Below are 25,704 nucleotides of genomic sequence, written 5' to 3'. Positions count from 1 at the left end.
TGAGGGTGAGGGAGGGAGAGGGTGACAGGGTGAGGGTGTGTGAGGGTGAGGGTGTATGAGGGTGAGGGGGTGTGAGGGTGAGAAGGGGTGTGAGGGTTTGTGAGGGTGTGAGGGTGAGGCGGTGTGAGGATGAGGGGTGTGAGAGTCAGAGGGTGTGTGATGGTGAGAGGGTGTGTGAGGGTGAGAGGGTGTGAGGGTGTTTGAGGGTGAGGGTGTGGGTGTGTGAGGGTGAGGGTGTGTGAGGGTGAGGGGGTGTGAGGAAGTGTGAGGGTGAGGGGGTGTGAGGGTGAGGGGGTGTGAGGGTGAGGATGTTAGGGAGTGTGAGGGGATGTGAGGGTGACGGGGTGTTAGGAAGAGAGGGTGTGTGAGGGTGAGAGGGTGTGTGATGGTGAGGGTGTGTGAGGGTGAGGATGAGGGGGTGTGAGGGTGAGGGGGTGTGAGATTGAGGGGGTATGAGGGTGAGGAAGTATGTGAGGGTGAGGGGGTGAGGGTGAGGAGGTGTGAGTGTACGGGGGTGTGAGGGAGAGGGGTTGTGGGGGGTGTGAGGGGGTGAGGGTGAGTGAGGGTGAGAGGGTTAGGGTGAGGTGATGAGGGGGTGAGGGGGTGCGGGGGTGAGGGGGAGTCAGGGTGAGTGAGGGTGTGTGAGGGTGGGTGAGGGTGAGTGACGATGTGTGAGGGTGAGAGGGTGTGAGGTGTATTAGGGTGAGGGTGTGAGGGTGAGGGGGTGTGAGGGAGAGGGGGTGTAGGGGTTTGAGGGGGTGAGGGTGAGAGGGTTGTGAGGGTTAGGGGTGTGTGAGGGTGAGGGTGTGAGGGTGAGGGTGTGTGAGGGTGAGGGGTGTGAGGGTGAGGGTGACGGGGTGGGGGTGAAGGGGTGTGAGTGTGAGGGGGTGTGAGGGTAAGGGTGTGTGAGGGTGAGGGTGTGTGAGAGTCAGGGGTGTGGGGGTGAGGGTACGTGAGGGTCTGTGAGGGTGAGAGGGTGTTTGAGGGTGTGTGTGAGGCTGAGGGTGTCTGAGGGTGAGTGTGTGTGAGAGTGAGGGTGTGAGGGTGATGGGGTGTGAGGGTGAGAGTGTGTGTGAGGGTGAGATGGTGTGTGAGCAGGTGTGTGAGGGTCATAAGGTGTGTGAGGGTGAGAGGGTGAGTGAGGGTATGTGAGGGTGAGGGTTTAGGGGTAAGAGGGTGAGGGGTGTAAGGGGATGTGGGGGTGAGTGGGTGTGTGAGGGTGAGAGGGTGTGTGAGGGTGAGAGAACGTGAGGGTGTGTTAGGGAGAGGGTGTGTGAGGGTGAAGGTGTGTGAAGGGGTGTGAGGGTGAGGGTGAGGGGGTGTGAGGGTGAGGGTGAGGGGATGTGAGGGTGTGTGGGGGTGTGAGAGGGTGAGTGAGGGTGAGAGGGTTGTGAGGGTGAGGTGGGTGAGGGGGTCAGGGGGTGAGGGTATGATGGTGAGTGAGCATGAGTGAGGGTGTGTGAGGGTGAGGGAGTGTGAGGGTGTGAGGGTGAAGGGGTGTGAGGGTGAGGGGTTGTGAGGGTGAAAGGGTGTGTGAGGGTGAGCGGGTGTGTGAGGGTGAGAGGGTGAGTGAGGGTGAGGGTGTGGGGGTGTGAGGGTGGAGGTGAGGGGGTGTGAGCATGAGGGGGTGAGAGGGTGTGTGAGGGTGAGAGGGTGTGTGAGGGTGAGAGGGTGTGTGAGGGAGAGGGTGTGTGAGGGTGTGTGAAGAGGTGTGAGGATGAGGATGAGGGGTGTGAGGGTGAGGGTGAGGGTGAGGGGATGTGAGGGTGAGGGTGAGGGGTTGTGAGGGTGAGGGTGTGTGGGGGTGTGAGGGGTTGAGTGAGGTTGTGAGGGTGAGGTGGGTGAGGGTGTGAGGGGGTGAGGGTATGATGGTGAGTGAGCATGAGTGAGGGTGTCTGAGTGTGAGGGAGTGTGAGGGTGAGGGTGTGAGGGTGAGGGGGTATGAGGTTGAGGGGTTGTGAGGGTGAAAGGGTGTGTGATGGTGAGAGGGTGTGTGAGGGTGAGAGGGTGATTGAGGGTGTGTGAGGGTGAGGGTGTGGGGGTGTGAGGGTGAAGGTGAGGGGGTGTGAGCATGAGGGGGTGAGAGGGTGTGTGAGGGTGAGAGGGTGTGTGAGGGTGAGAGGGTGAGTGAGGGTGAGGGTGTGAGGGTGTGAGGGTGAGTGAGGATGAGAGGGTTGTGAGGGTGAGGGGACAGGGTATGAGGGTGTGAGGATGTGAGGGTGTGTGAGGGTGAGGGGGTATGAGGGTGTGAGGGTGAGGGTGGAGGGGGTGTGAGGGTGAGGGGGTGTGAGGTTGAGAGGGTGTGTGATGGTGAGAGGGTGTGTGAGGGTGAGAGGGTGAGTGAGGGTGAGGGAGTGTGAGGGTGAAGTTGAAGGGGTTTGAGGGTGAGGGTGTGAGGGAGGGTGAGGGGATGTGAGGGTGAAAGGATGTGAGGGTGAGGGGATGTGAGGGTGAGGGGGTATAAGGGTGAAAGGGTGTGTGAGGGTGAGAGGGTGTGTGAGGGTTAGAGGGTGAGTGGGGGTGAGAGAGTGTGTAAGGGTGAGGGTGTGTGAGAGTGAGGGTGTGTTAGGGTGAGGGAGTGTGAGGGGGTGTGAGGGTGAGGGGGTTCAAGGGTGAGGGGGTGTAAGGGGGTGTGACAGTGTGAGGGTGAGGGGGTGTGAGGGTGTGTAGGTGAGGGGGTGTGAGGGGGTGTGGGGGGGTGAGGGTGAGGGGGTGTGGGAGTGAAGGTGAGGGTGTGTGAGAGTGAGGGTGTGTGTGAGGGTGAGGGGTGTGAGGGTGTGGGAGTGTGTGGGTGTGAGGGGGAGTGAGGGTGAGGGAGTGTGAGGTGGAGGGTGTAGGGTTGTGAGGGGGAGGGTGTGAGGGTGAGGGGGTGTGAGGGTGTATGAAGGTGAGGGAGGGTGAGGGTGACAGGGTGAGGGTGTTTGAGGGTGAATCAGTGTGAGGGTGAGGGGGTGTGAGGGGGTGCGGGTTTGTGACAGGGTGTGTGAGGGTGAGGGTGTGAGGGTGTGTGAGGGTGTGTGAGGGTGTGAGGGTGAGGGTGTGTGAGGGTGAGAGGGTGTGTGAGGGCTAGAGGGTGTGTGAGGGTGAGAGGGGGAGTGAGTGTGAGAGGGGGAGGGAGGGTGTGTGAGGGTGAGGGTGTAGGGGTATGATGGTGAGGGGGTGTGAGGGTGAGGGGGAGAGGGTGTGTGAGGGTGAGAGGGTGTGTGAGGGTGAGAAGGTACATGAGGGTGAAAGGGTGAGTAAGGGTGTGGGTGTGAGGGTGTGTGAGGGTGAGGGTGTGTGAGGGTTAGAGGGTGAGGGGTGTGATGGTGGGTGAGTGTGTGTGACGGTGAGTGAGGGTGTGCGAGGGTGTTTGCAGGTGTGTGAGGGTGTGTAAGGGTGGGAGTGTGTGAGGGTGAGGAGGTGTGAGGGGGTGTGAGGGTGAGGGGGTGTGGGGGTGTGAAGGTGAGGGGGTGTGAGTGGGTGTGGGGGTGTTAGGGTGAGGGGGTGTGAGGGTGAGGGGGAGTGAGGGTGAGGGTGTGTGAGGGTGAGGGTGTGTGTGAGGGTGTGGGGTGCGAGGGTGTGGGGGTGTGAGGGTTAGGGGGTGATGGTGAGGGGGTGAGGGTTGAGGGTGTGGGGTTGTGAGGGTATGGGTGTGGAGTTCTGAGGGTGAGTGGATGTGAGGGTGTGTGGGTGAGGGTATGAGGGTGAGGGGGTGTGAGGGGTGAGGGTGAGGGGGTGTGAGGGTGAGGAGGTGTGAGGGTGAGGGAGGGTGAGGGTAACAGGGGTGAGGGGGGGTGCGGGTGAGGGTAAGGATGTGTGAGGGTGAGGGTGTGTGAGCGTGAGAGGGTGTGTCAGTGTGTGTGAGGGTGAGGGTATGAGGGGTGTGAGGGTGTGTGAGGGTGTCAGGGTGAGGAGGTGTGAGGGTGAGGGGGTGAGAGGGTGTGTGAGGGTGAGAGGGTGAGTGAGGGTGTTATAGGGTGAGGGTCTGGAGGTGTGAGGTTGAGGGTGTGTGAGGGTGAGAGGGTGTGTGAGGGTGAGAGTGTGTGTGAGGGTGAGTGGAGGTGAGGGTGTGTGATGGTGAGGGTGTGTGAGGGTGAGGGGTGTGAGTGGGTGTGAGGGTGAGGGGGTGTGAGGGTGAGGGAGGGAGAGGGTGACAGGGTGAGGGTGTGTGAGGGTGAGGGTTTATGAGGGTGAGGGGGTATGAGGGTGAGAAGGGGTGTGAGGGTTTGTGAGGGTGTGAGGGTGAGGCGGTGTGAGGATGAGGGGTGTGAGAGTGAGAGGGTGTGTGATGGTGAGAGGGTGTGTGAGGGTGAGAGAGTGTGAGGGTGTTTGAGGGTGAGGGTGTGGGTGTGTGAGGGTGAGGGTGTGTGAGGGTGAGGGGGTGTGAGGAAGTGTGAGGCTGAGGGGGTGTGAGGGTGAGGGGGTGTGAGGGTGAGGATGTTAGGGAGTGTGAGGGGATGTGAGGGTGAGGGGGTGTTAGGATGAGAGGGTGTGTGAGGGTGAGAGGGTGTGTGACGGTGAGGGTGTGTGAGGGTGAGGATGAGGGGGTGTGAGGGTGAGGGGGTGTGAGATTGAGGGGGTATGAGGGTGAGGAGGTGTGTGAGGGTGAGGGGGTGAGGGTGAGGAGGTGTGAGTGTACGGGGGTGTTGTGGTAAATAAATAATTAATTACCTGTACTATTTTTCTATACATTAACTAAAACAGATAGCTCAATAAATAAGAGGCAGGATCCGGGGTATCCGAGTTGAACAGGCTTTAATCAGGCACAAGGGAAGGGACAGGATCGGAACAGCCTGTAATAGAATGGAATGGAATGGCAGCTGCAACGTCTCATTAACAGTACATAGTATATATAGTAAAACGTTACAATTGCATTGAATACAGTAGGCGTAACAAGTGACAAACGTAAGATAAGAACACATGGGCGTAAAAAGAAGGCGTGCACAGGGCGTGCACGAAGACATGTGATGAGAACGTCACAGAAGTGTCATGAATGGGTGGATACATGGAGGGGGCTACCTGGGCAGCTGGAACCTTTAACCTAGTGGTGCGCGCAAACGGACCATGACGTATAACTGGGGATGTTAAACGGGGACCTGGAGGGTCGGCCGAGCACAAAGGGAGAGGCCTCCGGTGAGGGCCGTCTCCAGCGATCGCACAGACAAGTAACTTCCCCCCCACAGATGGACACCACACGAAGATCAGATTAACACCTTTTATAGGCAGTTCTTGGAGTAAGGTAGTACGATACAAGGAGATCAGGACACGATGATCCTCTCAATTCTAGTCTCTAGTAGGGAAAAGGGGGTAGCGGGACAGTCTTGGTACCCACGGGTACTGCGATGACGGTGGTAGCTCACAATCCTCGAGCTCGGTGTTCGGACAGGTCAGACCGCGGCAGCGCCAGCAGGTCCCAGCAAAGATGGTAGTTACAAACGGGCCGCGGCAGCGCCAGCAGGTCCCCACGAAGATGATGGTACAACGGGCCGCGGCAGCGCCAGCAGGTCCCACGAGGATGAAGGTTGCAGAAGGCCGCGGCAGCACCAGCAGGCAGGACGATAGTTCACAGGGCAGGGCTGCGGCAGCGCCAGCAGTCCGTCAAGGATGAGTTCTTCTCGGTGTCTCTCGACTCCAGGATACAACTGCCTTCCTGCTCTGGGGCTGCCTCAGTTATAGGTCTGGCGCCCTTTGATGTCCGGACCCTCGCACTGGGAGGTCGGGAGGTCCGGGATGAGGGAGTCCAGACACCCAGCAGGGGGGTGGAGCCAGCACCCGGGGAGGCTGGGGGCGATCGGCACCTGGCGGGGGAGAGCCATCGATACTTCTTTCTCCCATTAGCCTGCCAAGTGGTCCGTTCACCTCCTGGGTGGATGGTGGTGCCGGGATGGCGGGGCCTGGCCAGGCCCAGGGTTGGGGTCGAGCTGAGGCCACGCGGCCGCGTGGTGCAGTGTCCAAGATGGCGGCTGGGCCGGGCAATGGGGCTGACGGGGGCCCGGGCCCGTGACACGGAGATATCCGGGAGCAGGCGTCCCGGAGAGGACGGGTTGCGGGTTGCTTCTGCGGGTAGCCCCCGGAGAGCCGGTGTCTGGGCCCTGTCATGCGGGGAGGGAGCGAGCCCTTCGTGGGGCCTTTCCAACATGCGTCCCCCCCAGCTGAAGGCGGGGAGAGTCACCCATCCTCTTGGGGACTCTCCTCGTCGAGGCGGAAAAAGCGGGACAGGCCATCCGCGTTGGCGTGGTCTTGGCCAGGGCGATGCTCCACAGTGAAGTCCATCCCCTGCAGGGAGATGGACCATCGCAATAGTTTGGGGTTCTCCCCCCGCATTTGCATTAGCCATTGCAGGGGCCGATGATCTGTTTGTACCCGGAAGTGGGTTCCGAAGAGGTAAGGCCGGAGCTTTTTGAGGGCCCATACTACTGCGAAGGCCTCTCGCTCAATGGTGCTCCAGCGCTGTTCTCGGGGCAGTAGGCGTCTGCTGATGAAGGCCACTGGTTGGTCGACTCCCTCGGTGTTCAGTTGGGAGAGGACGGCCCCGATGCCATGGTCTGAGGCATCAGTCTGGACGATGAACTCCCGGCTGTAGTCGGGGGCCTGGAGCACAGGAGCGGTGCACATGGCGGCCTTCAGCCTCTCGAAGGCCGCTTGACAGTCGGGAGTCCAGTTGACTGTTTTTGGGTTGGTCTTGGATGTGAGTTCCGTGAGGGGCCCCACAATGCTGCCATAGTCCTTCACGAACCGCCTGTAGTATCCGGTGAGCCCCAGGAAGGCTCGGACCTCTGTTTGTGTTTCGGGGGGTTGCCAGGACTGAATGGCAGCTACTTTGAGTTGAAGGGGGGCCACCAGACCGCTCCCCACTTGGTGTCCGAGGTAGGCCACGGACCCCTGGCCGATTTGGCACTTGCTGGCCTTTATGGTGAGGCCGGCCTGTTGGAGGGCCTGCAGGACTTCTCGGAGGTGGTGGAGGTGGTCTGTCCAGTGGCGGCTGTATACCGCGATGTCGTCCAGGTAGGCGGCGCTGAATTCTTCGAGGCCCGCCAACACCTGGTTCACCAGTCTTTGGAAAGTGGCTGGAGCGTTCTTCATGCCGAAGGGCATCACTCTGAACTGGTAGTGTCCATCCGGGGTGGAGAACGCGGAGCGTTCTTGGGCCCTGGGGGTGAGGCCGATCTGCCAGTAGCCCGCTGTAAGATCGAAGATGCTCAGATAGCGGGCTGCCCCCATGCGGTCGACTAGTTCATCGGCTCGGGGGATAGGGTGAGCGTCGGTTCGGGTGACCGCGTTCAGACCCCGATAGTCGATGCAGAATCGGAGTTCAGGTGTGGTGCCCGGGGCCGCGGCCTTGGGGACCAGGACGACCGGGCTGGCCCAGGGACTGTCCGAAGGTTCAATGACTCCGAGGGCGAGCATCTTGGAGACTTCTTCTTGGATGCAGGTACGTACCCGATCCGGTACTCGGTACGCCCGGTGTCGGACAGGAGGACTGTCTCCGGTGTCCACGTCGTGCAGGCACCAGGAGGTCCCGACAATCTTGACGCTGCTCCGGGGTCAGGGCCTCGGAGAGTCGGACCCCGTCCACCGAACCATCTCTTTCCCGGGACCTCAGTAGGTCAGGGAGGGGCTCGGAGTCTCTTTCTGCGCCACTGTCGGTAGCCATCAGCAGGCTGAGCTCTGAGCGCGCGAAGTGTGGTTTGAGTCTGTTGGCGTGGAGCACCCGTAGGGGGTTCCGGGAGGACTCCAGGTCGATGAGATAGGTGACGGGGCTCTTGCGCTCGATCACCTTGAAGGGCCCCGTCCATTTGTCCTGCAAGGCACACGGTTCGATGGGGGACATCACCCATACCTGCTGACCCGGTTCAAACTCGATGGAGGAGGCATGTTGATCGTACCACTTCTTCATGTCCTCTTGACTGGCCTCAAGATTGGCTTTGGCGATCTCCCTGAATCGCCGGGTCTGATTGCGGAGGGTCAGGAGGTACTTGTAGACGTCTGGAGGGGTCTTCAGGGGGGCCATTTCCCATTCCTCCTTCACTAGGCTGAGAGGCCCGCGAACGGGGTGTCCGTACAGGAGTTCGAAGGGGCTGAAGCCGAGGGACTTCTGGGGCACTTCTCGGTAGGCGAAGAGGAGGCACGGTAGTAGCACGTCCCACTGGCGGCGTAGGGGTTCTTCTAGTCCCATGATCATCCCTTTGAGAGTGCGGTTGAACCGCTCAACCAGTCCGTTTCCCTGGGGGTGATAGGGGGTTGTGAATCGGTAGGTGACCCCGCACTGCTGCCAGAGGGATTTCATATACTTCGAAATAAAGTTCGTACCCCTGTCGCTGACGACTTCCCGGGGGAAGCCCACTCGAGAAAAGATCCCCATTAAGGCTCGACCCACTACTGGGGCTGTTATAGTACGAAGGGGGACCGCCTCAGGATAGCGGGTGGCGTGGTCCACCAGGACCAGGATGAAGCGATGCCCTTGTGCCGTTCGGGGGTCCAGGGGCCCCACAATGTCTATTCCCACCCTTTCGAACGGGGTGGTCACCACGGGGAATGGCTGTAGGGGTGCCTTGAGTTTGCGGCCGCTCTTCCCGCTGGCCTGGCATGTCGGGCAGGACCGGCAGTGGTTGGAGACGTCATTTCTCATTTTGGGCCAGAAAAAGTGAGTCACCAGGCGGTGGTAGGTTTTGTCTTGCCCCAGGTGCCCGGCCAGGGGGACATCATGGGCCAAGTTCAACAGGAAGTCTCTGAAGGGGAGGGGCACCACCAGCACTCGACCGGCCCCCAGCTCTGCGATTCTCTGCTCGCTGTACAAGAGATCATTGTCCCAATAAACCCAGTGGGCCCCGGTGGTGTCTCCTTGGCTCTGGGCGAGCGCTTGCTGTCGCAGTCCCTCGAGGGAGGGACAGGTCTTTTGCTCCTGCCGGAATTGTTCTTGGGTGGGCCCCCCTTCTTGGCGCCACTGAGCCAGGTCGGGAAGTTCGGGGGGCGGTGCGGACTCCTCTGGGGTTGGTTCCGGGTGATCGGTATAGATGGAGTCTTCTTCTGGGGCGATCGCGGGCGGAGGAGCTGACCATTCGGGTTCTTCTGGTCTAGGGATGGTGCGGGTGGCCATGGACCGGGTGGTCACGCACGCCCAGTCCGGGAGACCCAACATCCCCAAATGCTCTCTTCTTTCAACGGTGGCCCACGGGGAGCTCTCGAGATCGTTCCCCAGGAGGCAGTCCACGGGGGCATCGTCGCGGACAGTTACTTTCAGCATGCCGGACACTCCTCCCCATTCGAAGGGGACGCAGGCCATCCGACACAGGCTCTCCGAGTTGTCTGCCGATCGGACGGGGCACAGAACGTTTGGTAGAATTTGTTCTGGGGTCACCAGGTGACAATGGACGGCCGTCACACTGGCCCCGGTGTCACGCAGGGCTTCGGCCTTGCGCCCATTTATGCTCACCCATTGGCTGTACTTCCACGTGTTGGCTGGCAGGGGAGTCCGCGGGACCATGTCTCTTCCCCCTAGGCAGGCCAGGGTCATGGCGGCGGGTTCCCACTCGAACTGCTCCGACTCGTATGCTTCAGGGTCTTCAGAGACTTGTTCTTCTCCTAGGGCGGCGGCCGCCGCCTGGCGGGGCCCGGGAGCCTGGTTCTTCGGGCAGGTCGGGTCACTGGCATAGTGGCCGACTCGCTGGCAACGGTGACACGTAACGTTGGCTCGGAACCCCGGGCGCATCGGGGGGTTTCCCCGGCCGGCTGGGGGCGGGGTGGTGTTCGCGGGAGTGGCCGGGACCGCGTCTCTGCCCCGGCCCTGTCCTCCTCCTCCTCGGGGACGATGATGACCTTGGTTGGTTCTGTTCTGCTCGTTCGGCCTACTCCGGGCCACTCGGGTGCTCTCCCATCGGTCCGCCTCGGTGGCGAGCTGCCGTGGTTCAGTCAATTTACTGTCGAGGAGGTGCTGCCTGAGCTCGACGAAACAGTTGTTGGAGAGGTGCTCCCACACAATGAGATTGAAGAGTTGTTCGTAAGTGGCTACGTGGTTGCCCTTGATCCAGCCCTCGAAGGCTCGGCTGAAATAGTTCACGTATTCCACCCAAGTTGTACCTGGGATCCGGGTGCAGTTGCGGAACCTCTGGCGGTACATTTCGGGCGTAAGCCCATACCGACTGAGGAGGGCGGCCTTCATGTGGTCATAGGACGTCATCTGATGGTCCGGAAGCTGCAGCAGGGCATCACGGCCCTCATTGACGAATCTCCCCCATAGACCGGCTCCCCAGTCACTTCGAGCGATCCGGTGGGCAGTCATGGCGATCTCATAGGCCTTGAACCACTGCTGTATGTCGTCGTTTCGGTGCTATTCTCGGACCACATCCTTGGGGATGTGGACCTTCTGCTCGGTAGTACCCGGGGAGCGCGGTGGTTCGGGCTCCCCTAGGTTTTTGTTCAGTTTGCGCATTTCTATCTCTGCTAGTTTTTCACTCGTGTTCGTATGCCAGTTTTTTTTCTTCGAGATCCCTCTGTCTCTGTTTTTCTTCTCGCTCTTCTCTGAGCCGTAAGTGTTCTAAGTTTATTTTTTGTTCCGCCAGCTTCAATTCTCCGTCTAATTTGAGCTGTGCCAAGTCTAACTCGTGTAGTCTATTTTTTCCCGCTCCTGGATCTCTTCTCGGGAGGGACCTGTTCTCCGTTCTTCCGTCAGGGTGGTGTTGACTTCCGGAGCTTCGAGGTCCCGGGGGGTGGCGGTATTCGTCTCTGTCCAGGCCTCTAGGGCGTTTTTGAAGTCTTCCTTTGTGCTTAGCCCGGTGGTAGCAATGCCTAAGTCCATGCAAAATTGTTTTAGCTCTCGGTGGTTGTATTCCTCCAGCTTTTCTATCTGGAACTTCTCTGCCGATCCGCTCTCTTTGGTCGTCATTGTGGTTTAGTCGTAGGGTGAGTTACTGTCTGTACGGTACGCGTTGGTTCGGATCCCGCCGCTGCCACCAATGTTAGACGGGGACCTGGAGGGTCGGCCGAGCACAAGGGGAGAGGCCTCCGGTGAGGGCCGTCTCCAGCGATCGCACAGACAAGTAACTTCCCCCCCACAGATGGACACCACACAAAGATCAGATTAACACCTTTTATAGGCAGTTCTTGGAGTAAGGTAGTACGATACAAGGAGATCAGGACACGATGATCCTCTCAATTCTAGTCTCTAGTAGGGAAAAGGGGGTAGCGGGACAGTCTTGGTACCCACGGGTACTGCGATGACGGTGGTAGCTCACAATCCTCGAGCTCGGTGTTCGGACAGGTCAGACCGCGGCAGCGCCAGCAGGTCCCAGCAAAGATGGTAGTTACAAACGGGCCGCGGCAGCGCCAGCAGGTCCCCACGAAGATGATGGTACAACGGGCCGCGGCAGCGCCAGCAGGTCCCACGAGGATGAAGGTTGCAGAAGGCCGCGGCAGCGCCAGCAGGCAGGACGATAGTTCACAGGGCAGGGCTGCGGCAGCGCCAGCAGTCCGTCAAGGATGAGTTCTTCTCGGTGTCTCTCGACTCCAGGATACAACTGCCTTCCTGCTCTGGGGCTGCCTCAGTTATAGGTCTAACAAGAAGGTGGCGCAGCAGCGTTTGCACTCGATAATCTAATTAATCTGATTTCAACTTTTTATTTTGCGTATAGTAACTTAACAGTGGCGTGCAACAGTCTTAGGGATTCTGCTAAAGCCCTTGTTTTGAAAATATTAGTAGAATTCCTGGATTCAGTCCAGGCTACTGTTGCACTGCTATGATCACTCACAAGGAGTGTAAATCCAAAATTTCAAAAAGTATACAATCTATTTCATGCTAATTCGTTACTTGTACACATTGTAATCATGCATAGTTTCACATTTCAACTCATTTTCATTTTATTCAATTGGTTATTTCTTATATAAATTCACAAGAAAGCGCAATATGTGACGTTGTTGCAAATTCACAAGCATCTACATGTAAACAACAATATGATTGTGCGCATCCCAATGCATTTCGGGCAGGTAACAGTGCCCTTCATCAGGGGAATCTGTGGAATAATATAACGTAATGTAAGTATCTATTGACGGCACAATATACAAGGAGACATTTAGAGATTGTCAGGATTTACCAAGCTCGACTATCCACACCAAAGTAACTAAAACAGTGTGTAAGAAACTAAAAAAATGGAACATGACCAGTTCAATACGTGATTGATGATTACTTGAACATGAAAGCTTACTCTTCACAAACACAACGAGTGTAGTGTGGTGTATCCTGTATTAGTATCCTTAGTCAAGATATTTAATAAGTGCCATGCAATTTCATGCCTCAGGTGGCTAGAGTTTATTCAGTGCCATGCACGTCTTGACTTAATTGGAAATAGTGTCTGGCGATTGTGAAAGCCCGAAGTGAGCATGCATAGAGTGAAACTTATGCGCTTATAAAAGTCTTACTTCAGTGCGCTAATTCGACTTCCGGATATCAGGAGATACCCTTCTGTGGTTCCAACCCTATTATGGATAAAGATAACCCAACATGTTTTAGCTAATGACCATGAGGTATGCACCCGTGTTGCTAAAAAAAGAGACGCGATTACCGTTTAGACTGATGTACACGATCCTCTGTAAAAAACGGAGAGCGCGGGCCAGTTAGTTATCATTTACTACAGAGACAGTGCTCGACATATGTCGTATCCCAGTGCTGTGCTTACCGTAAATGTTAAACGCGAGTGCTCTTCTACGTGAACAACGGTGCCGGTATGGTGAAAGACGCTAACAGGAAGTGACTGTTTATGTGGTGGATAGTGAACATAAATGACGGACCACGGTCGCGCCATGTTGGAAGAATGAATAGGGCTAAAGGAATCTCTACCAAACATACAAACTTGTACTCGGACATCTAAACTGTCTGAATATGAAAACCCTATTATGCACAATGTGCCGATCCATGTCAAGTTCATTGCAAAAACTTTAGAATAATATCTGCCACTAACAGTGTGCACAATCTCCTTAACTAAGTCGGATACTTGACTCTCTGTCAGATAAAGGTAAACATCAATAACAGACTATGATTTGAATTATGCCATCATAGAAGGTGAATGAATGAAAGCATATCAACATTTAAATCATTACAATACAGTTTAACAAAAATAGTCAACTACGTTTTTAGTCGCACCTAGTACAGAAGTTAAGTGATGAGGATAAAAGAGTCACAGCAGAAAACGCAAAATTACTGGTGTAACACAGAACAGTATTAGAATATGAACACTAGTGTGCAGAATGTGTCGATTCATATCTGTTGAATTAAAAAACCACTTACAGGAACTATGTAATAGAATCTGCCACTATTGGTGTGCACAATCTAATTGATTAAATAGAATGTACATGTGGTTACATGAAGCATGACAGTTCAAACTTATCATTAAGCCCTGTCGGTGTCAAGGTTTGTAAAAACCATATCCAGTGTGTCTCACGTTGAGACAAAAGCTTCGCTCGGTCATGTTCTGTGCTAGATTCAATAGCTTGGAGAACCCCGAATCTTAATTGGGATATGTTGTGTTTAGCAGTAACCCAATGCATGGCCAGAGGGGAAGTCGTGTTCTGCGTGCGTATACGGCTTTTGTGCTCTGTGATTCTTATGCGCACACTGCGTTCTGTTTTTCCAACGTAATATAAGTCACACGGACATTTGATGTAATAAACTACAAAATCACTATTACAATTTGTGGTATGCGAAAAAGTAATAGTTTTGCCCGATCTCGGGTGGTTCATTGACTTGCCAATTACTGCATTATTACAATTAGAGCAATTGAAACATTTACTGAACCCTCTGTGTGTGACCTTGGGTTGAGATTGTTTTTTGTTCAGGATCTCCTTCAAATTACTTGCCCTTTTGTATGCAAATAATGGGGGAGCATTAAATATTCCAACAAAATCAGGTTCTGATTGCATAAGACTCCATCGATTTAGAATGATCGATTTTACTTGTCGTGATTGGGTTGAATATGTTGACACAAAAACTTCTCTGGATAAGGTCTTGGTCATTTGTTTCTTCTCAAGAAGTGACTCTCGGGTCACTAGTGCAATTCTGTTAGTGGCTTGATTTAAAACAGGATCAGGGTAACCTCTCTGCCTGTATTTACTTTTGGCGACTTCAACCATCTGCAAGCCATCACTATCCTCTGAGTGGATCCTTTTAATTCGGAGAAACTGGGAGTACGGGAGATGTTTTTTCAAAGGCCAGGGGTGAAAGCTATGGTACTGTAAAGCGTTATTCCTGTCGGTGGGTTTGATGTAAATGGAAGTGGTTACGTTTGAGTCTGATAGTTTAACCAATACATCTAGGAATGCTATTTGCTCATTGGAAATGTGGTGGGTGAACTGGATCCTAGGGTTGATACTGTTAAGTTGCAGAATTTTTTGTTCCAACTCATGTTTGGTGCCCTTCCACATGATGAAGATATCATCGATGTAGCGCTTATAAATAAGCAATTTGGTGTTCCATTGGGGGCGGGAGAGAATGTTCTCCTGCTCGTACTTCATCATGAAGACGTTCGCATAGCTAGGAGCTCCGGAAAACCCCATAGAGGTCCCATTGGACTGGAGGAAATAACATTCCTTCCACTTAAAATAACTGTGAAACAGACAAAACTGTAAAATTTCCATCAAGAAAATTTGGTTTGCTTTCAAAGTGTCCGTTCTCAAGAGTGCCCATTCTACAGCCTCCATTCCCTCAAGATGGGGGATGGAGGTGTAGAGGTGCACTCTACACCTCCATCCCCCATCTTGAGGGAATGGAGGCTGTAGAATGGGCACTCTTGAGAACGGACACTTTGAAAGCAAACCAAATTTTCTTGATGGAAATTTTACAGTTTTGTCTGTTTCACAGTTATTTTAAGTGGAAGGAATGTTATTTCCTCCAGTCCAATGGGACCTCTATGGGGTTTTCCGAAGCTCCTAGCTATGCGAACGTCTTCATGATGAAGTACGAGCAGGAGAACATTCTCTCCCGCCCCCAATGGAACACCAAATTGCTTATTTATAAGCGCTACATCGATGATATCTTCATCATGTGGAAGGGCACCAAACATGAGTTGGAACAAAAAATTCTGCAACTTAACAGTATCAACCCTAGGATCCAGTTCACCCACCACATTTCCAATGAGCAAATAGCATTCCTAGATGTATTGGTTAAACTATCAGACTCAAACGTAACCACTTCCATTTACATCAAACCCACCGACAGGAATAACGCTTTACAGTACCATAGCTTTCACCCCTGGCCTTTGAAAAAACATCTCCCGTACTCCCAGTTTCTCCGAATTAAAAGGATCCACTCAGAGGATAGTGATGGCTTGCAGATGGTTGAAGTCGCCAAAAGTAAATACAGGCAGAGAGGTTACCCTGATCCTGTTTTAAATCAAGCCACTAACAGAATTGCACTAGTGACCCGAGAGTCACTTCTTGAGAAGAAACAAATGACCAAGACCTTATCCAGAGAAGTTTTTGTGTCAACATATTCAACCCAATCACGACAAGTAAAATCGATCATTCTAAATCGATGGAGTCTTATGCAATCAGAACCTGATTTTGTTGGAATATTTAATGCTCCCCCATTATTTGCATACAAAAGGGCAAGTAATTTGAAGGAGATCCTGAACAAAAAACAATCTCAACCCAAGGTCACACACAGAGGGTTCAGTAAATGTTTCAATTGCTCTAATTGTAATAATGCAGTAATTGGCAAGTCAATGAACCACCCGAGATCGGGCAAAACTATTACTTTTTCGCATACCACAAATTGTAATAGTGATTTTGTAGTTTATTACATCAAATGTCCGTGTGACTTATATTACGTTGGAAAAACAGAACGCAGTGTGCGCATAAGAATCACAGAGCACAAAAGCCGTATACGCACGCAGAACACGACTTCCCCTCTGGCCATGCATTGGGTTACTGCTAAACACAACATATCCCAATTAAGATTCGGGGTTCTCCAAGCTATTGAATCTAGCACAGAACATGACCGAGCGAAGCTTTTGTCTCAACGTGAGACACACTGGATATGGTTTTTACAAACCTTGACACCGACAGGGCTTAATGATAAGTTTGAACTGTCATGCTTCATGTAACCACATGTACATTCTATTTAATCAATTAGATTGTGCACACCAATAGTGGCAGATTCTATTACATAGTTCCTGTAAGTGGTTTTTTAATTCAACAGATATGAATCGACACATTCTGCACACTAGTGTTCATATTCTAATACTGTTCTGTGTTACACCAGTAATTTTGCGTTTTCTGCTGTGACTCTTTTATCCTCATCACTTAACTTCTGTACTAGGTGCGACTAAAAACGTAGTTGACTATTTTTGTTAAACTGTATTGTAATGATTTAAATGTTGATATGCTTTCATTCATTCACCTTCTATGATGGCATAATTCAAATCATAGTCTGTTATTGATGTTTACCTTTATCTGACAGAGAGTCAAGTATCCGACTTAGTTAAGGAGATTGTGCACACTGTTAGTGGCAGATATTATTCTAAAGTTTTTGCAATGAACTTGACATGGATCGGCACATTGTGCATAATAGGGTTTTCATATTCAGACAGTTTAGATGTCCGAGTACAAGTTTGTATGTTTGGTAGAGATTCCTTTAGCCCTATTCATTCTTCCAACATGGCGCGACCGTGGTCCGTCATTTATGTTCACTATCCACCACATAAACAGTCACTTCCTGTTAGCGTCTTTCACCATACCGGCACCGTTGTTCACGTAGAAGAGCACTCGCGTTTAACATTTACGGTAAGCACAGCACTGGGATACGACATATGTCGAGCACTGTCTCTGTAGTAAATGATAACTAACTGGCCCGCGCTCTCCGTTTTTTACAGAGGATCGTGTACATCAGTCTAAACGGTAATCGCGTCTCTTTTTTTAGCAACACGGGTGCATACCTCATGGTCATTAGCTAAAACATGTTGGGTTATCTTTATCCATAATAGGGTTGGAACCACAGAAGGGTATCTCCTGATATCCGGAAGTCGAATTAGCGCACTGAAGTAAGACTTTTATAAGCGCATAAGTTTCACTCTATGCATGCTCACTTCGGGCTTTCACAATCGCCAGACACTATTTCCAATTAAGTCAAGACGTGCATGGCACTGAATAAACTCTAGCCACCTGAGGCATGAAATTGCATGGCACTTATTAAATATCTTGACTAAGGATACTAATACAGGATACACCACACTACACTCGTTGTGTTTGTGAAGAGTAAGCTTTCATGTTCAAGTAATCATCAATCACGTATTGAACTGGTCATGTTCCATTTTTTTAGTTTCTTACACACTGTTTTAGTTACTTTGGTGTGGATAGTCGAGCTTGGTAAATCCTGACAATCTCTAAATGTCTCCTTGTATATTCTGCCGTCAATAGATACTTACATTACGTTATATTATTCCACAGATTCCCCTGATGAAGGGCACTGTTACCTGCCCGAAATGCATTGGGATGCGCACAATCATATTGTTGTTTACATGTAGATGCTTGTGAATTTGCAACAACGTCACATATTGCGCTTTCTTGTGAATTTATATAAGAAATAACAAATTGAATAAAATGAAAATGAGTTGAAATGTGAAACTATGCATGATTACAATGTGTACAAGTAACGAATTAGCATGAAATAGATTGTATACTTTTTGAAATTTTGGATTTACACTCCTTGTGAGTGATCATAGCAGTGCAACAGTAGCCTGGACTGAATCCAGGAATTCTACTAATCAGTTATAGGTCTGGCGCCCTTTGATGTCCGGACCCTCGCACTGGGAGGTCGGGAGGTCCGGGATGAGGGAGTCCAGACACCCAGCAGGGGGGTGGAGCCAGCACCCGGGGAGGCTGGGGGCGATCGGCACCTGGCGGGGGAGAGCCATCGACACTTCTTTCTCCCATTAGCCTGCCAAGTGGTCCGTTCACCTCCTGGGTGGATGGTGGTGCCGGGATGGCGGGGCCTGGCCAGGCCCAGGGTTGGGGTCGAGCTGAGGCCACGCGGCCGCGTGGTGCAGTGTCCAAGATGGCGGCTGGGCCGGGCAATGGGGCTGACGGGGGCCCGGGCCCGTGACACGGAGATATCCGGGAGCAGGCGTCCCGGAGAGGACGGGTTGCGGGTTGCTTCTGCGGGTAGCCCCCGGAGAGCCGGTGTCTGGGCCCTGTCATGCGGGGAGGGAGCGAGACCTTCGTGGGGCCTGTCCAACAGGGGAGAACTCGGGGCTCTGACTCCTAGCACTAGAAGAGGAGACTAAAGTCTGGGATGTCAGGACGACATGTACCTAAAGCATATCTGGTATCTGGTGTTTGGAGTACATGTTGATTGAATCTAAAAGTCATCAGAGCAAAGGCTACTTGACACTAAGGCTGGTGCATGCATATATTCTTCATGTATTGCGTGTGCTATGAATCTTCTATGGATATTAATACAGTAATTCACTTGCATGGAGACTGGAAGACTAGACTATAGCTGAAGATGTTTATGCGGTTCGTTAGCTTAGGAATGTGAAGACGGAGAGCTGAACTGATAACTGTAGGCATAACATATTCTTGGCAGGCGGGCAGACAGAGCCAGGCCGGGCACTGCGTTGCTTGGCAGGAAGTAAGCGAAGGGTCAGGGATGCAGGTGGGGGCTGCATCGCTCCTCGGAGTGGTTTCAGGAGACTGGAGCTTGAATCTAGCGTTCAGGCCCTTTGAGGCCTAGAAACGGGGACAATTAGATGAATTAACGTGCACAATGTAAAACGTTGGCAACATAGGCCTGGAAGCCTAATTCACGTTGCTTTCACGAGGACTGGATAACTGACATACTAACGTTGGACACAACTATAATGGCGTCTTTATTCGGTCAAAGGGAACATATATGCATATTAATCATGCACATATTACATATTATGGGGAACACGTAGGGACACATGACAAGGCAAAATTCAATTTTCCTCATTCCCTCCTTGTGCCCTACGTTTCCATCAGGAAACATCAATATTCATGATACCATCTATCATTTCATATAGCATCATTTGCTCGTCTCGAATCTTCTTGGAACAGGACTTTGGACTTGGAATACAAGATGTAGCGCACAAGCCGCAAATCGCAGGGCCACCTTGTAAACAGAGACAGCAACTGAATATGATCATTACTGCTATACCCAGGAATGACAATACTTTCCATCCCCAGGCAGATATTATACTCCAGAGCCAACCGGACCATGTCCAGGTGCCTGGATTCTGGTGTAACTGATGGGCTATTTTATGAAGTCTAGTTATAGCTGAATAAACAGACGGTGCGTTATTAGGAATGAAAATGCAACAACTAGATCCGATGACTCTACAAGCTCCGCCCCTATCGGCCAGAATGACGTCAAGAACAAGGCGGTTTTGAAGGACAACAAATCTCATAGCAGATTGTTCCTCGGTTAAGTTACCTAGAGCGGAAGTAGTCTCATTCACTACTGCTTCAAGGGTTCTAGTTTCATCAAACAAAACAAAAGCCAATGCTGGGACTCCCTGTTCACCAACCAATATTCTTCAAAAATAGCTGCTTTGAATTAAACAAAAACAACCTGTTTTTAATTTAGCACCATGCGGGATTTATTCTCTATTAGTAGAATTATTTTCTTTTTTAAGCACACTATTTTTTGTGCATGGAAAATACAAAATACAAAATACAACGAAATTTTTATATACAATATATACATACAAATTTATAAACAATATACAAATTTCATACACACTTGGCCATACAATCATACACAAACCACTCATACAACTGGAAGTGAGAAAAAACAATGAGTCCACGTATCGGTGACTTATTTGATGGAAAATAATTCTTTTCGTGATTTTCTAATTCTTAAAGTCTGTTTTAGTCACAGTTTTACCAAAGTCACTCATGTGACAACATTAATGTAAGGGCTGTTCCAAAACACTAATGGTAACCAGATACGGGACAAGACTGGTCGACGCGTTTCAAACCCCTTCGTCTTGGTGGGGTTCTCCTCAGGACCGGATAGGTTCTGTAACAATAGAAATGGCTAGCTTAGGATTGCTTATTAAAAAAGTTGTAAGGGACGTACTCCAGTGAACCAAAGCGGCTCCCTACCTTTGGCCGAAAGTCAATAATCGCAAACAGTGGTGGGCGGGTGAATTCCCAAAGTCGAGTCTAATTTGTATTTCCCCAAAGGAGTGATCACAGGGACTGTGTGAGGAAAAACACAAACGACATTCAGTATTTAGTCAAACATCCCAGCCCATTCATTCTGATCATCTAAGCAGAGAGGGGGGGGGGGCGTCCTACTCACCCGCTAGTTCACAGCTTGTGACTCGCTGTTCTGTCCTCGTTTGCTCGGGAGCGGCCGCTCCTTTGCTGAAATGAGAAGGAAAATTGTGTAACAAAACCTGCGTCTCAGGCGCGGTGGCGGTGTGAATCAATCCAGCGGGGGTACACACCGATTTAGGAAAAAGGCATCCGTCCTTCTCCTCCGTTCAAACGAATGGTTCCCTCGAGTTAGGAACTGACAAAAGTACTTTTAACAGTAATCATCCTCGTAGCTTGAAACAGAATTTACCATATGGGCAATTTTTAAGAATTCGCCGAAACTGTTCGAACAAAGAGGAATATTTCAAACATGCCGACCATCTGAAAAACCGACTCATCCAGAGAGGCTACCCTAAAAAATTATTAAAAAACTCCCTCAAACGAGCCTGGTGGACTCCACGAGAAACTTTACTGGAGAAAAAAATCAAACAAGATGTGAGAAGGATGGTGTGCGTCACCACCTTCTGTCCAGCTGCAAACCTACATAGGAAACTCATAATGTCCAACTGGCATTTACTAAAAAATCTGCACGAGGATTTCTCAGCACCGCCACTTTTTGCATACAAAAAGGACAAGAGCGTGGCTAACCATATTGTAAGGGCGGCATTACCAATTGTGAAGGCACCGACATTACAAAGTCTCTTTGGATTACCTCCGCCCAAAGGCCATCATAAGTGTGGAACGTGCACTTGCTGTAATGAAACCATTGAGGACTCAGTATTCACATTTGAGAATATCCACTGGAAGCACGACACTTTTACGAATTGTAAATCCAAAAATGTCGTTTATGCCATCATCTGCCCGTGCCCTCTAGTCTACATTGGGAAGACTACACAAGAAATCAGGAACAGGATAACGCAACATAAATCGCGTATCCGCAGAGGAGTGGAGAATGCTCCACTAGTTAACCATTGGACAAAATGTAAACATGAGAATACTGATTTGCGTTGGACAGTGTTATCCAAAATTGAGAAAGATCCTAGGGGCGGCGACCTCGATGCTAAATTATCACAACGCGAAGCAATGCTTATAATGAAGTTCAACACCGCGATACGAGGATTAAATGAAATTTCAGAAATCTATAAGCCTAACGTCTAAGCCGCACTAGCTACATGGGTCCGCCTAGTCCAGTCCACAATCCGGTCCACTGTTTACATTCGCTGTGTGACTTGACTGTCTTGGTTACAGAACTACTAGTCCCAGAACCACCGGGTTTGTGCCCTTAACCAGGAAGTACTTTTGTCAGTTCCTAACTCGAGGGAACCATTCGTTTGAACTGAGGAGAAGGACGGATGCCTTTTTCCTAAATCGGTGTGTACCCCCGCTGGATTGATTCACACCGCCACCGCGCCTGAGACGCAGGTTTTGTTACACAATTTTCCTTCTCATTTCAGCAAAGGAGCGGCCGCTCCCGAGCAAACGAGGACAGAACAGCGAGTCACAAGCTGTGAACTAGCGGGTGAGTAGGACGCCCCCCCCCTTCTCTGCTTAGATGATCAGAATGAATGGGCTGGGATGTTTGACTAAATACTGAATGTCGTTTGTGTTTTTCCTCACACAGTCCCTGTGATCACTCCTTTGGGGAAATACAAATTAGACTCGACTTTGGGAATTCACCCGCCCACCACTGTTTGCGATTATTGACTTTCGGCCAAAGGTAGGGAGCCGCTTTGGTTCACTGGAGTACGTCCCTTACAACTTTTTGAATAAGCAATCCTAAGCTAGCCATTTCTATTGTTACAGAACCTATCCGGTCCTGAGGAGAACCCCACCAAGACGAAGGGGTTTGAAACGCGTCGACCAGTCTTGTCCCGTATCTGGTTACCATTAGTGTTTTGGAACAGCCCTTACATTAATGTTGTCACATGAGTGACTTTGGTAAAACTGTGACTAAAACAGACTTTAAGAATTAGAAAATCACGAAAAGAATTATTTTCCATCAAATAAGTCACCGATACGTGGACTCATTGTTTTTTCTCACTTCCAGTTGTATGAGTGGTTTGTGTATGATTGTATGGCCAAGTGTGTATGAAATTTGTATATTGTTTATAAATTTGTATGTATATATTGTATATAAAAATTTCGTTGTATTTTGTATTTTGTATTTTCCATGCACAAAAAATAGTGTGCTTAAAAAAGAAAATAATTCTACTAATAGAGAATAAATCCCGCATGGTGCTAAATTAAAAACAGGTTGTTTTTGTTTAATTCAAAGCAGCTATTTTTGAAGAATATTGGTTGGTGAACAGGGAGTCCCAGCATTGGCTTTTGTTTTGTTTGATGATATTGGTTGGACTCAGCCTTGCTGAGTAAGGACTCAAGACCCTTTTTGATTCTTAGACTTTTGAGCGGGCGTTTGCTCGCGAGGTCCTGGTAGGTAGGAATTTCTACCGCAGGGTAGTAGTTGTGTCTTGTTGAACATTGTGTTGTGCCCACTGTAGGGGCAATTGTGCATGGCGACAGAGTAGGGGATTCTTCCTCCCCGCGTTTAGTCTTCTAGTTTTCACTTTTTCACTTGTCTCACTCACATGTTTTATGTGTGTTTTGTCTAAATCTTTAACTTTTATGTCATGGCTGAAAGAGATACACTTGCTTTTAGTGAAGAACATATACAAAATTTGATTAGGGATCCTCCAGTGTTTGCCTCTGCAGCCCTCAGCCTTACTGCCAACACTCAGAACGAGTCAGACAAACTAACTCGTCTACGTAAGAAACAGATCCGGACGGACCTGCATGGTCATTTTCTACTCCAGCACCTCCGGTCAGGTACCATTCCAGCGGGACTCGTGATCCGCAATATACCAGTCGTGTTCACTGACGATCTAGTGTATAGAAAAGGTTTCAGTGGGATTGAAACAAAGTGCAGTAGGGACCTCATGGTCCTGACCATCGAGACTGCACATAGGACATCACTTAAGGAATTGGAGGACATAGAAACTTTAAAAAGGGAAATTGAGACCAACCAATTAATTACAGATTCCAAAACACTTCTGGAAAAAATCGATAAGGAAATCTTGGAATTCAAGGATTTTACAGTGACTCAAAAAAATAACAAATTTGAATTGGACAAAAAGAACTTTTCTTTAGAATCAATTTATCCGTATCTCAATAAGGACTTTTACACACATTCTGATTCACGTCGCTTCTTACAGGATAACCAAGGACGATCGCGTCGAAAATTCCTAACTTTCTCGGATACCACATCATCTTCTGGGAGTGAACCAGACAACAGCAATCGACCTCCTCAAAATAGGGCAGGAAATCGATCAGACCAATACCAACAACAACCCCAAAACCAACAGCCTTTTTTAGGACGGGCCAACAGAAACCCAGAGGCCGAGTACGTTACACCCAACCATGGGAAATGAGAACACGTCAGAAATTCTACAAAAATTAGAAATTTCACCAATTTATAATTTATCAGACAGGGCGCTCTCAGCAGCTGAAACATCTATTCTGACCAAAGGACTCAATTTTGTACCATCAAGACCCACGGATTTCATCAAAATGAAACTTGAGACATTGGAATTCTGCCGGAAGATTCGCCTAAAGACATTCTTCCAGGACTCAATCGAAAATACTCATGAGGAAACTACAGGTCTGAAGAGAAAATCGGCATTCTGTCCAAAAGGACCCAAAGTCCCGAAGGAAGTTATAACGTTTGAACGCACTGTTTTGTCTGGAATTTCCTCAATTGAAAAAAAGAAAACATTCGTCAAATTCAACCTTTCCAAAGCTGAGAAAGAAGCATTGGTAACAGTGAAGAATGATAACACCATTGTAGTAAAACAGGCCGATAAAGGCGGAGCAGTGGTAATCTGGGACATTAACAAGTATAAGCAAGAAGTACACCGCCAGCTTAATGATCAGAACTGCTACAGACGCATCGGGAAAGATCCAACATCCGAAATAAGGAATCAATTATTCGACGTTATCCAAAGAGGCTTTGACGAAGGTTTTGTAGGACCCAAGGAACTAGTATTTTTACAAAATAAAAATCCCAGGACACCTGTATTCTATGTGCTCCCCAAATTGCACAAGGATGAAAACAACCCACCAGGACGCCCTATAATTTCAGGGTGTGATTCTCTTTTCGAACCCATTGCAAAATACATTGATTTCTTTTTGAAACCTTTTATTCAGACCATCCCTGCCCACCTCCAAGATACAACTGCTTTCCTAAATCGAATTTCCACCATCAACTTCAACCATAACAGACAGCTTTTAGTCACATTGGATGTGGTGTCTTTATACACCCAAATCCCTCAAGAACAAGCACTGGAAACTTTGACTGTATTTTTGGAAAAAAGAGAAAGACCAGTAAGAGTCCCTACCAATTTCATCCTTGACCTTGCACGTTTTGCATTACAAAAGAACTTTTTCACGTTCGATGCAGAATTTTTTTATCAGATAAAAGGGGTGGCGATGGGTTGCCCCTTTGCTCCAGAGCTAGCCATAATGTTCATGGGTTTATATGAAGAAAAATTCATATATAACGCAAACCCATATGGTAGCTGCATCTCCCATTACATGCGGTACATTGACGACATATTCCTTGTCTGGACAGGAGGAAATGAAGATTTGGGCCAATTTGTGTGTTGGCTGAATTCGAGAACGATTGACATCCAGTTCTCTGTCACAGCATCCAATGAATCGATCACCTTTTTGGACGTGAAAGTGGAACCTTTTGAGGGAGGCTTAAGTACAACCTTATTTCGGAAACCCTCAGATAGGAATAAAGCTTTGCATTTTAACAGTAATCATCCTCGTAGCTTGAAACAGAATTTACCATATGGGCAATTTTTAAGAATTCGCAGAAACTGTTCGAACAAAGAGGAATATTTCAAACATGCCGACCATCTGAAAAACCGACTCATCCAGAGAGGCTACCCGAAAAAATTATTAAAAAACTCCCTCAAACGAGCCTGGTGGACTCCACGAGAAACTTTACTGGAGAAAAAAATCAAACAAGATGTGAGAAGGATGGTGTGCGTCACCACCTTCTGTCCAGCTGCAAACCTACATAGGAAACTCATAATGTCCAACTGGCATTTACTAAAAAATCTGCACGAGGATTTCTCAGCACCGCCACTTTTTGCATACAAAAAGGACAAGAGCGTGGCTAACCATATTGTAAGGGCGGCATTACCAATTGTGAAGGCACCGACATTACAAAGTCTCTTTGGATTACCTCCGCCCAAAGGCCATCATAAGTGTGGAACGTGCACTTGCTGTAATGAAACCATTGAGGACTCAGTATTCACATTTGAGAATATCCACTGGAAGCACGACACTTTTACGAATTGTAAATCCAAAAATGTCGTTTATGCCATCATCTGCCCGTGCCCTCTAGTCTACATTGGGAAGACTACACAAGAAATCAGGAACAGGATAACG

Source organism: Lissotriton helveticus, chromosome 12 (genome assembly GCF_964261635.1).
Source record: "Lissotriton helveticus chromosome 12, aLisHel1.1, whole genome shotgun sequence".
Lineage (NCBI taxonomy): Eukaryota > Metazoa > Chordata > Amphibia > Caudata > Salamandridae > Lissotriton > Lissotriton helveticus.
This window is presented reverse-complemented; position numbering follows the sequence as displayed.